Genomic DNA, 12,739 nt, shown 5'->3' on the forward strand with positions numbered 1-12,739 from the left:
CATGCCAGACAAAGCCGTGTGCTGGATTCCAGCCACTCCTCCAGCTCCCTGCTCCTGACCTGAAAGAACAGACCTAACATGCAAAGTGGTGAAAGAAAACAACGGGACAGGGAAAGAGTGCAAGCAAACACTGATAAGATAGTGAAGCACTACTGAGAAATGACATGCTGCTCCGCCAAGGACAGATGAGGAATGACAGAGGCAGGACAAAAATGACAGGTTACCTGGAGGTGATGAACTTCTTCAACATTATCTTGTTTTATACAGCCACTTTCCAAAAATATTCCACACTGAAAACATGTGCTACATTTGTATATGCAGAGAAGCATTAGATTAAAAAGAAAAAGGAGAGGGAAATGCAGAACAGAGGAAAAAAATGCCAGTAGAATTCTACCTTATGCTCTCCATTTCCACTGGCTGGCATCCAGGATGGATGTGGTGACTCTGAACACTCGCACTGAGTCAATGCTCCTGCTTGGAGACTGAGGGAGGGAGAGATTCAAACATTTCTGAAAAGTGTGTGCTTCTTCAGAGCACAATCCCTCAAAAAGAGGGAGCAGTGATGAGAGTGAAATAAATGATAACGGTCCCTCCACCAGACAGCGACAAAGATAAGCATCCAATTCAAATTACTTGATTTTGAATGAGGAAACAAATCCGTCTGATGATAGATGGACGTCACCATGGACAGCTCAGGAAAAAAAGGATTAGAAAATCATTCTAATTACTGTGAATCTGAGTAGATTTGAAGCATTCAGGGGTCACCAATCAGAATTAAAGCATGCTGTGATTAGAGAACCGCATTAGAACAGGATACATCTTGCATTACAAGAGAGCTTCCCAAAATTAAAAACAACACACAGGGAAAAATGTCATTCCTTTGAGCTTTTGCTGAAATCTAAGACAACTTGTAATTAATATGCATGCACAATGACTTGCAACTTGGTGGGTAATATCACTGTCATGTGCCTTTTTAAAACTTGGTAATTTTAATGCCATTTTTTATTAATGTGATTAATGCAAGCTATTTTGTGTAGATGGGAAGGAACAGAAGCAAATCAAAGTTAGCTGTCTGCCTCATTTAGATTCAGATCGGTAGGAATGTGTCCCGAGATATCAAATGGAAAGGAGAAAAAAAAAAAAGACGACGCAGAAATTGAACCATTACTTACAGAAGAGGGTTAGAAGTTGTCATTCATATAAGGGAACCTGTTCAACCATACTTTGGGGCATAATCATACCCTCTGCAGAATGCCAAGATAATGGATAAGAATTTCAAAGGAATTTTAATAAAAGACAATACTGTGAAGGCTGTAAATGAGTTTTAGATTGACAAACACCCTCGAATAGTGAGCTGGAAAATTAGAGAGGCAGCTTAATCCACACTCCTTGATTTAGGCTCATCACACTCACAATACGTCCACTGAAACGTGGGGCCACCATTTATGAGAAATCAAACGTTTTCTATAATTTGAGACTCTATTACAAATGGGAATGTGTTGCTGCAGCTCAGACTCAAGGCAAAAGGAGAGAGAAGTGCTTGGCAACGCTGGAAGTCAAGCCTATGGTATCTCAGGTTAAAATGTGGGATAACTTAAATTTACCCAGCAGCACTGCTCCAAGCCTCTTCTTCCATAGCCATGTACTCTCTCAAGGCCGCACAGCCTCTCTCCCCTCTGCCACCTACCATGGTGCAGGAATGGAGCAGATGGCTTGTGCATGCAAACGATCCTGCAGGAAGTCCCACTTGTCTTATGTTTGCTATACATTTGAAGAACAGCTGCTATGTTTTCCTGAAACACAGGGCTGGCTCTTCACATGTTTTATTTCAGGGTTATATATATATATATATACACACACATGGAGTAAATCCTCTACACTCAGGAGGATGTGTCCTCCTGCACATACACACACACACACAGGATGGACTGAATGTGCAGGGAGCAGGATTTTTCAGAAAAGTTTTATGCCGGGCTGTGCATACACAATGCCTTGTCTGTGCAGGTGTGTTCAACTCAGCACAAAGTTCCTTCAGAGAAGGACAGAAGCCCCTTGTATTGCAGTATGTAGGCTTTGGTAAGACTTTTCATCAAACAGCTTGGAAGTTGAGTGGGGGAAACTAGCATGCTATCCATGCATCCAATTAATTCTGAATGCTGACAGAAGGGTCTTCACAGAGAGAAAGCTGAATGAGTAGAATGAAACCACTACTGAAGTGAGAGACCATCTGGGTGCAGCGAGCACTCAGATCCTGTACTGGTACTGAGTCTAACCGAGCTAGGTAGTCCAAATCTGGAAAGTGCAGTGTATACCCAGGAATCAGTTTCTGGACTCCTTTTTTTTGGAGGAGTCTTCTTTTATTGGCAGAAACAACAAGCAGGAAGACTCTTCTGCTTTACTTTCCCCCTTCCTCTGCCTCCTACTTCTGCATCTTCTGACTGATCTCCATCCTAGAAAGGTTCCCCCCAGCTAGTTTTCTTTTTTCCTGATAAAAAGCGAAGGAAAAAGAATCAGTCTTTAACCAAAAGCCCTTTTTTTGGCATGTCATTACATTTACTTCAAAGTGTCTAAATGGCCTATAAATCTTTCCCATCAGCTTTATATATTTGCCATAACGTTACCCTTTATTACCTGTGCTGCTGCAATTCTCCCTCCTTTCCATCTTCGATCATGCTTTAATTGAACATTGCTTTCCAATAAGTTTTTGGTCTTGTGACCACACATTTGGGCAGTAATGTGACTCATTTTCCTTAAGCGTGTGATTGGCACAGGTAATTAGACAAAAGAAGGAGCATTGTGTCCACATTCTTGCTTGATGGGGACTGAAGGAAAGATCCCAATTACTGAGGCTGCAGATAAAGCAAACATTGTGTTGTCAGGAGTAACAGCAATCAGGGTGCATACAGCACCTTCTGCAGCAGACAGAAACCAAAGCAGCTGCAAAGTCAATCTTCCATCAGAGCACATTCAAAGCAAATTTCCATGGCAGGGCCATAACACCAACCCCCGGCAGCCAAACAACGCATGAGATTGTTTTAAAAAATGAATTCAAATAGTGCAGATGTCCCAGGAAAGAGGTGGCATACAATTAAACAGAATTTTCAAATAACAGTAACCAGCTGGAATCCTCCCATGTTGAGCAACGACCAAGCTGTTAAAAGGTGTATCATTTCAAAGCATTCAGATAAGTTTTGTAGTGAAATACAGCATAAGTTTTGCCAAGAACTGATGAAAAAAATACAGGAGAAAAAAAAAAAAAAACACCTGTATTTGCTTATCCAGTCTAAAAAATTAGTCCTTTATCATTTCTCTGCACAATTGCTACCTCCAAGCTCTTACACTGAGCTGTTTTTCATATGAATAGTACAGTGGGCTCCTGCTGGAACTCAACCTACTTGTTAACATGGTCACTGTGGAGAAAATCACTAAGTCAAGCAGATGAGTTTCTGTCATTTGCGTTCTCTGACCACTTCCAAGAAAACAGCGGGCACCTTAGCCTTTTTGGCTGTCCCGCTTTATTGCAAGCCCCAGAATGTGCTGATGTCTGCATTCTCATTAAAAAGACCTCAATAAAAATCCCTTTTAACAGAAATGGGCTAAGATCACCAGCTTAAACCTGCTCCCAGAGAGGCCACAGCTCAGTGCCCCACTACCCATTTTCCTGGAACTCAGATTAATGTGAAGGAAGAGTTGGGTAAGCACAGGGTCTGATTCACAGAATAATATGGGAACTCTTGCCCACTTAGCAACTGTTCCCTCAGTTTCCTAGCTTCCCTTCACATAACAGGGAAGCATGGCAGAAGAAGTCATATTGGAAATGCCCCACTCAGCACCCTTCATTTGGGGTCATCACAGAACAGAAGTTGCCTGATCCATCGCAGTTGTACAGCCAACACACTCCCAGCAGCAATTCCTCTGCTCACATCTCACCAAAAACCACAGCATGCCTTCTTCCTAAGACTCCCCTAACAGTATATTTAACCTAATCTGCGACATCCCACATGTTCACAACCCGAGATCAAGACATTTTGCCAATAGAGCTACCATTCAGCATCAAGAACACCGAAGAGATGACAGCACTATCGATGCATACAGACAAGTATGAATCCAGCCACCAAACACTAAAAAAGATATGAACCACTGACGTGTTTAAAAGCTTAAGCTTCTCAATACTGTATAGATATTTGATCATCCAGACAAGAAATGACTGCACTTAGAGCAATATTACACAGCTTGCCAGGCCACTAAAGGGACCCAGGTACTTCAGCTTCCTTTGCTGGCAGAAACAACAGAGGAACAGGTAGAGAACAGCTTCTAAAGACAAGACAACCACTTGCTGTGCAAGGAAGAAGGACAACAAAGAAGCAAAGCATCCCTGCAGCTGAACTTTCCTAGACAATGGAAACTGCAGCGGAGGAGGAAGATCACAGTGTGACACGCCAGGATCTTGAAGAAATTGGCATGAAGTCTCATCAGCTGTGGTGCTTCAAGCAAGGGAATGCAAGATTTCAAAATGTGCAGAAGAGAGTCTTAACAACACAGGAACAGTTTCCTAAAGAGCAAAGGAAGGGATGAGGGAAGTTTACAGAATGCGTAAGGTGAACAAAGAAAAACACATGAGGCATGAGAAGGAAAAAATTGAGGGAGCAGCAGGAGACGAATGTAAGAGTTTAATTCAAAAATACGCACGTGCTGGTACTGAGAATGAAGAGAAACTGAAGATCCTAAGAAGAAGTTTCCCACTGCCACATTTCAGGTGCCTGCAAAATAAATCTAGTTGCATTCCACAAATATCTGCAAATATACCTCAAAATATTGAGATTCCCAGAATATCTTTTCACAGTTGCTGATATACAGAAAACAGCTCCCACAGAGCTATTAATTTGCTTGTTCCAGCCTTCATATTTTTTTTCTCAACTTTGGTCTTGTCTTATTCCTGTTTTATCCTACAGTAGGATATTAATACATGTCTCTACCTTACACCAGAGATAAAATGATCGGTGGATGACCTGGCCTTTTACTCTGTAGTCTCCATTTGTGCAGTACCTAGTTCGATGGGGGCTTGTCTCACCACTGTAACAATTTGAGCATTTGTCCTCAATCAGTAAAACAGCAGGAATACTAGCAACATATTTTTCGTTTTTGTGTTTTCTGTAACCCCTCCAAAAAAAAACAACTGACTAAAAATACCGCTTTGAAGTGTCAGCATCCTGACAGTTTCTTGCTCATGGAGCTGCAAGTTTTCTAGGAAAAGAAAAAAGATGTCCTGATTCTGAGGCAGTAGAAATTTCTCTGAGGCAAGGTAAGAGTGTAACAAGAAGTAAAAATTTGTTCCAGTATAGTAGGAAAAAAAATAATCGAAACAAGTGCATAGAATAATTAGAGCATAAATTCCTTCTAATGGCTTTAGCCCAGATCATCACCTTCTAATTGCCTTTCATTTCCAGTCATGAGGTCTTTGGCACGCGTAACTGAATTCTACCGATCTGATTGTTAAATCAATAGAAGTGAGGGACAGTTATGCCTTCACTGATGTGCTTTGACAGAAGCTTGAGAAAGAGAAACTTACAGCAAGAGCTGGAATCCTACGTGCTTTAACAAGGTATGTTTAAGAAAACTGAGCTCCCTTAACCACACTGCAGATTTGCTGGAGTCTCCTTTTACATGAAACTTTCCACCCTTCTATGCCCTATGTGAAGTTTCACACTACATGACCAAACTGGCACCAACACATAGAAGAACAGATGCACAACAAAATTACACAATTCATACAGTAACAAAAATGAAAATCACATGTCAGGCCATGGGGATAAATACTACAATTAGAGCACTGTTCTTTTTTTCTGTAATATTGGTGGATAGAAGCAATAAGACAAAGATATTTAGCTTAAATCTGAACAGAAGGTCAGACACTGAATCGAGCTCTTCCTTTTAACACAGGCTATTCCCTAGTAGCTTATATGAAGTAATATTTGCCTACACTGGACACATAGTGACATTTTATTTTTCCTTTCCTCCAGCTTCAATTTAACACCTTTATCCAACAAGATATATATATATATATATATATAAATATATACATATTTACCTCCTTTCATCAAATTTTGTCAATCAAAGCGATCCAAAACTACCAATGAGAAAGCTTGGACAAACTGAATCTTTAATGCTCTTTTTCATCGTTCCTAGCCAGACACCCCTTTGATCACAATGCTAATGTAGGAAGGTCAAATTTCTTCTTCTCTAGACTGAACAAAAAGAGGTGCTTTGTGGCTTCAGTAGGCCTTCTCCAGCATCATGTACAAAGCCAACCTCCACTTTTATAGGTATAAATAAAAGAGTTACACTTACGATGTGTATTTAAATTTCAGTCATCATGCAGTTAGACTACAACTATGCTTCTCTTAGAGAGAATTTCTCTCTAAACTCAGTCCTGCCCTGTCAGGTTATGGCTTTGTAAAATTAATTCCTTTGTTTGAGTAAGACCTGATTCACTGGTGCAAACACGGAATGCAAACACATGCCAAAATCATAAGGACTTTCTCCTTATTTCTTATTCTCTAGTCCAAAAAAACCTGACTGTCATTGGAGTTTCAAATAAGCTGACATGTAGACCAGAGATCAAGCAAGCATTTCTGAACCTATGGGCTGGTTTTTTTTGTTTGTTTGTTTGTTTTTCCCCTGGAACCTCCCTCTCTCTACATTTCATTCACTGGATATGTAAAAGGAGATACACCCAATTTATTCACAAGTTTCTCACATAAATGCAGAAGAAGAGTTTTCCTTTGTACATTTGTAAACTAGCCCACTGGTCTGGCTCACAGTTTTCTGCAGTATCTATATACATTTGTGCATTAAAACTGAAATACACATAAATTGTGTATTTCTTGAACGATAAAACTCACACAAGCTTTACTAGTATCACAGAAAATTGTCTGTCTTCTACAGTTTAGAGAGATTAAAAACTATAGACAGATAGAGAACTAAAAAGAGAGCATCTCCAGCCTTTCTCTCACCCCTTCTGCCTTCTACACACTGGAACGTCTGCTGAAGGCACCATTACAGTAGTTCTCTGCGTTAAATGCTTTTAAAATATGATAGTAAAAGCAGCTACTGATTTTAGGCACATAGATAATTTTAAATGCTCCAAATGAGGCATCCTAAAACATGCTGGATGATCAGGAAATCACTTTTGAAACTGGAACACCTGAAATTGAGGTATCTCAGTGGCCCCCAAACAACTGCATTTTGTTTGTGAAATGTTTTCAGCATGTCTGCTAGCTGTATGAATTAATGCCAATGATGAGTATAAACCAGAAACACAGTACGACCACTCTGTAGTTGGAAAATGCTTTCTAACACCGTATTGACAAGTGAAACCCAAATTTCAGTACTGAGAAAGAAACTTTAACTTTCATTTCAAAGAACAGTCTGTTGCAAGTTCTGCATGGAAGAAAAATGAAAGTGTAACTGGAGTGCAGGCAACTGGTACTCAATGCAGTAGAAAGTATCACCTTTAATATTGTGGGAATTATGAGTGGGCAAGGCTTAAATTCATATTCCTGTAACACACAGTTTCAGTCCCAATATAAATGCACTCTGTAACTTTTATATATATATAAATATATATATATAAATACATAAATATATATAAATATATATATTTCAAGCCTTCCAAAGACTTAAGGGGAGATCCTCTGCTGCAGCAAGGTCTGAACACTTCCTAGTTTTAACATGTTCTCCGAAGTACGCTCTGATACAAAACTGCTGAAAGACAAATTAGGTTTTCTTTACTTATTCATCCATTTGCAAGATTTGGTGAACAGCAGTAGGCCTTCCTCAATATCAAACTCAATTTTATGGATATTTTCTCATCTTAGAAGATGTTAAGGAAACATACTTTTGTTATAATATTGAGAATATATAAGAGGCCCATTCCTTCTGTTGGAGACTTGCTGTTAATTGAAAGCAGCCTTAAATATTATTATTAAGCCTCACTATCTCGCATTTGTGTTTTAGCTAATTATATTATTTACATTTACTGTTTAATTCTGGTGAAAGAACGCTCACAGAACAAAGATTTTCTTTCTTTTTTTTCTTAAGAGTATTTACTTCACCTGTCTTCAATTTCTTCCCTTGTAGGTACCTCTGTAATATCCCTCCTTCTCCAATTTCCTTTGATGAAAGTTTTTACCCTGTTGCCACTGTCTTTCCACCATAGATAGACAACAATGTCTTGTTAAACACTGTAACTGCTGAACAAGCATCTGGAAGTTGGCATTATTTCAGCAACTATATAAACAGCAGATTTTTTCTTAGTTGTTGACTAACGAAGGAGAATAAAGAAAGGCTAGAGGTGTAGCTCCCTTAAAGCCATTGTTCAATATACACACTGAAAAATAAGGAAGAGAGGAAAAAACAGTATGAGCATCTTCCTTCCTTTAAAGGCATATGCAATAGATTCCCAAAACTGAAAAAAATATTGATAAAAGCCATTTCACATTAAGACCCATTCTCAAATATAATAAAATAAAAAAAATCAATGCTTCTCCAGAAATCCCTTTTATCCCACAAACGCATGCTACTAACAGATCAGCCCACCAGTCTCCCTTTACACACTTCATATAGCTATCTTGACAGACCTTAGTCTTGAAAGGGAGAGGACCAGGCACTGTCAAGAGGCATGGTTATTACAGTAATGAAGAAAGCTCAAATACAATGATGATACAGTGCAAATAATACAAGGTCCCATAAGAGCAGACCATTAAAAAACAAATTTCAGTTCAACCAACCAAGAAAATCAATCCACATTGCTAAACTAGTTTCTACATCAACAGAAACCTCTGTGTATTAGGTGTTAGTCCAGACTGCTGTACTTATCACTTCCAAGGAATTGCAGAAAAATAACCTTTGTTCTGTGCACCCATCACAGGAGACTCGTGTTTTTCACAAGGCAAATTACATTAACCTCTAACTAAGCATGGGAATGACACGGATCTCAGGATAGGATGAATTTCACAGCTTCCACACTGCATCATTTTCATGGCACCACACGTGAATGCAGCAAGTTACGTGACCGTAAGAAGTCAAAAGCGTACCCACATCTTTAAGAATGAAGCCACAGACAAATTTAATTTCATTTAATGTCCTTAGAAATTGCTATGGGATATGGTTAAAATGGAAACCAAAAGTCAGTTTGAAGGTTGACTGACAGCCTGCAGCAGTGTCCTGGTTGGTTAGTATCTCACATCATAGAAACAAAGCACAGATTCAATTAAGATTCTGCCTCTCCTAATAATCTGAGACTGTTTAGTTAGCAACACCAATACATCAAAGGAAAGGGTGCCAATGTCTGAAGACAAATCTGTTTAATTCCAAGCCAGCTTTGTTTATTACTCAGTCTTCTTGCTAGAACTAAACCTCAAAACAGAGAGCCTGGGAGGGCCTACAAAACATCATGCTGAACCACCAGCAAGACATGATGCCCTGAGTGCTGACTGAACAGTTTGTCACACAGAATTTCAGAGTGGTATCAAAGATCACAGTGAGTGGGGTGTAAGAGTAAACACACAGGTTAATAAGGGAGTGAAGCAAGGTGCAGGTCACTTAGAAATGATACGTGCAGGCACATAATGCCATTTCCATGTGACTACAATTGTGCCCCAAAAACAGTGACTGAGTGCACTTTGCGCACACTCTACAACTCAGAAATTCCCTCCTCCACTCACACTTGGATGCACTGAATCATTTTAATAAGATACCACTTTTTTTTCTGTTTGATCCAAAATTCGACCTGTCCTCTCACCTAATTCATTCCACACTTTCTCCCCATCTCTTCCACTCCTCCTTCCATGCCACAGTTACTGCTACCTCCCCAAATAACACACGGTTCTAACCACAACACCTTCACCACCTACTTGCTTGCTCAGCTCCTGTGTTCTTAACTCTGCTCACACTCTGCAGTTTGCCTTGTCTCTGTGGTATCTCTTCAGGGTGAGTAGTCTACTTTTGTACGAGACCTAATGCAAACATTCCGATTTCTGTTACATTTTGAAAACTCTGTAATAAATATCCCTCAGGCAGCAGCAGCATGTAAAAACAGGAACCCTCTATCTGCAGTCATGTCACAAACATTGCTTCGCCTAAAATGCTACAAACATATCATCATCACAATCAACCTACAGGCAAGGTGACCTGACAAATGAAGTATAAAGGTCTCTTGGGAGGGAACTGATAGAATCATCCAGATGTTGCATTTTTGTCTTTTCTGTGGGAGAATTGTCAAGCTTTGTGATTATCATTTCATTCAATCATTTGACATCAAAGTCTTTTATCCCAGCCAGTCACGGTAATTAGCTACCTTAATCTGAAAGTGACTTCCCAAATTCACTGACATGTTTTATATTATTTACCCATTTTTCCCTTTCAACTTGTACCTCATTCAACTCTAGAAGTAACCAAATGCAATTGTTATTATAACCATTAAACGCTATAAACCTCATGTGGTATAAACTTCTCAACTTTCATTTTGGGACACAAGTCATCTCAAACACAGGGACCATTAACAGGAGAGGATGCCTTTATTGGTTTCTTTGCACATCTCAGAAACATAATAGGGATCTGCTGAAATAAGCAGCGTATTTCATCTCCTTCCCTGACAAACTTACAACCTAAATTCATCATGAAATATAAGAGCATATTTCCAGGCTAAGAAGGATGCAGGAAAAAATTCTGACAATGATAAAAGAGAAAACAGTCTTTCTCATAGAAATTTGAAATGATTTTGGATGACTATGTTCAAAGGGGCCAGTTCAGGTATAGCACAAAGAAATATGTGTAATGACTGAGACAGACAAGATTAGCAGAATACTTACAAGAAGAAAATATGGATGTATGAAAATTCACGTGTGGTCACAAGTTGAGATGGGCAACTACAAAGGGTCATAAACAAAGATGGATGCTGCGTTGTTCAGTGTAATTGTAAACAGAATTGGGGTGGAAGAAGAATAAAAGAAGCCTTAGAGGGAGCAGATGAGGAGGTAAACAAGTGACACTTTTTGTGTGTGTGTAGGGGGGAAGGCAGGGCTGAATTTGACCCAAGCTTCACAAAATTAGCAGGTGCATATATATGTGTATATATACCTTTCAAAAAGCAAGTTGGTGAACTTTAAGTACTTCCACTTAAATCCTTATGAAGTTTTTGGCTGTTTTGCTCACATCAGAAAACATGCTGAGCGGTGTTACTTCATATTTCCCTCTGCTGCTAAGACCCTGCCATCCGATTCTAAAATAATGTCTTTCATAGAACTTCAGGGAGAAGGACACAGGAACCAAACACTGGATTAATCTTCCCAGGCACTCCTGCATTTGTACTAGACACTCCGGGGGTTCAAAACAACTAGATCTCATACGCCATCAGGACGGAGGTACTTGGACTGTTAGGGCAGAATTATCTTCTATGTAGTTATCTGCTTCTTTCCAATCTTTCTAGCTACCATGTCAGATAAAGCCAACTTCTTTTCAAACAAACATTATTGCTGTTAGGCATATATTTTGTTACCAAAGTAACACATAGTGTTTTAAAATCAAAATTCATAATGTTGCTGATGAAGACTTGTAGTAACTGATAAGTTGAGGCAGATAGCTTGTCCAGAATTAAATGACTGGGTTTATCAAACACAATTTCTTGAAACATTAGAGCCCTTCCAACATGAGTTGGAAGGAACCTTTTAAAGGTCATCTAGACCAACTCCCCCACAGTGAACAGGGACACCTACAGCTAAGATCAGGTTGCTCAGAACCCAATCCATTCCAACCTTCAGTGTCTCCAGGGCAGGATCTCCTCCACCTCTCTGGGCAACCTGTTCCAATGCTTTGCTACACTTTATTGTAAAAAACTTTTTTCTTATATCCAATCTAAATCTCCCTTGTTTTAGATTGAAACAATTTCCCCTTGTCCTACTACAACAGATCTCTCTGGAGCCTTCTCTTCTCCAAGCTGAACAGCTCCAGCAATCTCTGTCTTCATAAGGGAGGTGTTCAATCTCTTGGATAATTTTTGTGGCCCTCTTCCGGACATGCTCCAACATGTCCATGTCAAGGAGATGGGCCAGGTTCTTTTCAACAGTGCCCAGCAGCAGAACAAGGAACAACGGGCATAAACTGGAACTCAGGAAGTTCCATATAAACATGAGGAAAAATTTCCTTACTTTGAGGGTGACAGAGCACTGGAACAGGCTGCCCAGAGGGGTTGTGGAATCTCCTTCTCTGGACACTTTTCTATTTAATCTACTCCAGGGAACTTGCTTTAGCATGGGGAGTGGACTTGATCTCCAGAGGTCCCTTCCAACCCCTATGACTCTGTGACTAGTAGGGCACCCAGCTGCTAAAACATGATACAATGAAGGGTAGGCAACTTTCAAATCAGAAGAGGAGATATGAAAAAGTAGGCAGCTATGGGACTAAGGACGACAACGCAAAACAGTTACCTTCCCTACTCAGCAATACATCTAGTGATCCATATAATGGACAAGAATTTAACATGGATAGAAGAAAGTAGCATGAAAATCTCATAATTGAAGGTCTAATCCTACCTGCAGGAACAGTGTTGGGCTTTAAATAGTAACAGCCATATTATCACGTATAGTAGAATGGGGTTAGATATTCTAAACTTTTTCAGAAGGCTGGAATACACTAACAGGAAAAAAAAGTCTTACAATCCTGAAATACTTTTTACATTAAG

This window comes from Numida meleagris, chromosome 1, assembly GCF_002078875.1.
Source record: "Numida meleagris isolate 19003 breed g44 Domestic line chromosome 1, NumMel1.0, whole genome shotgun sequence".
Lineage (NCBI taxonomy): Eukaryota > Metazoa > Chordata > Aves > Galliformes > Numididae > Numida > Numida meleagris.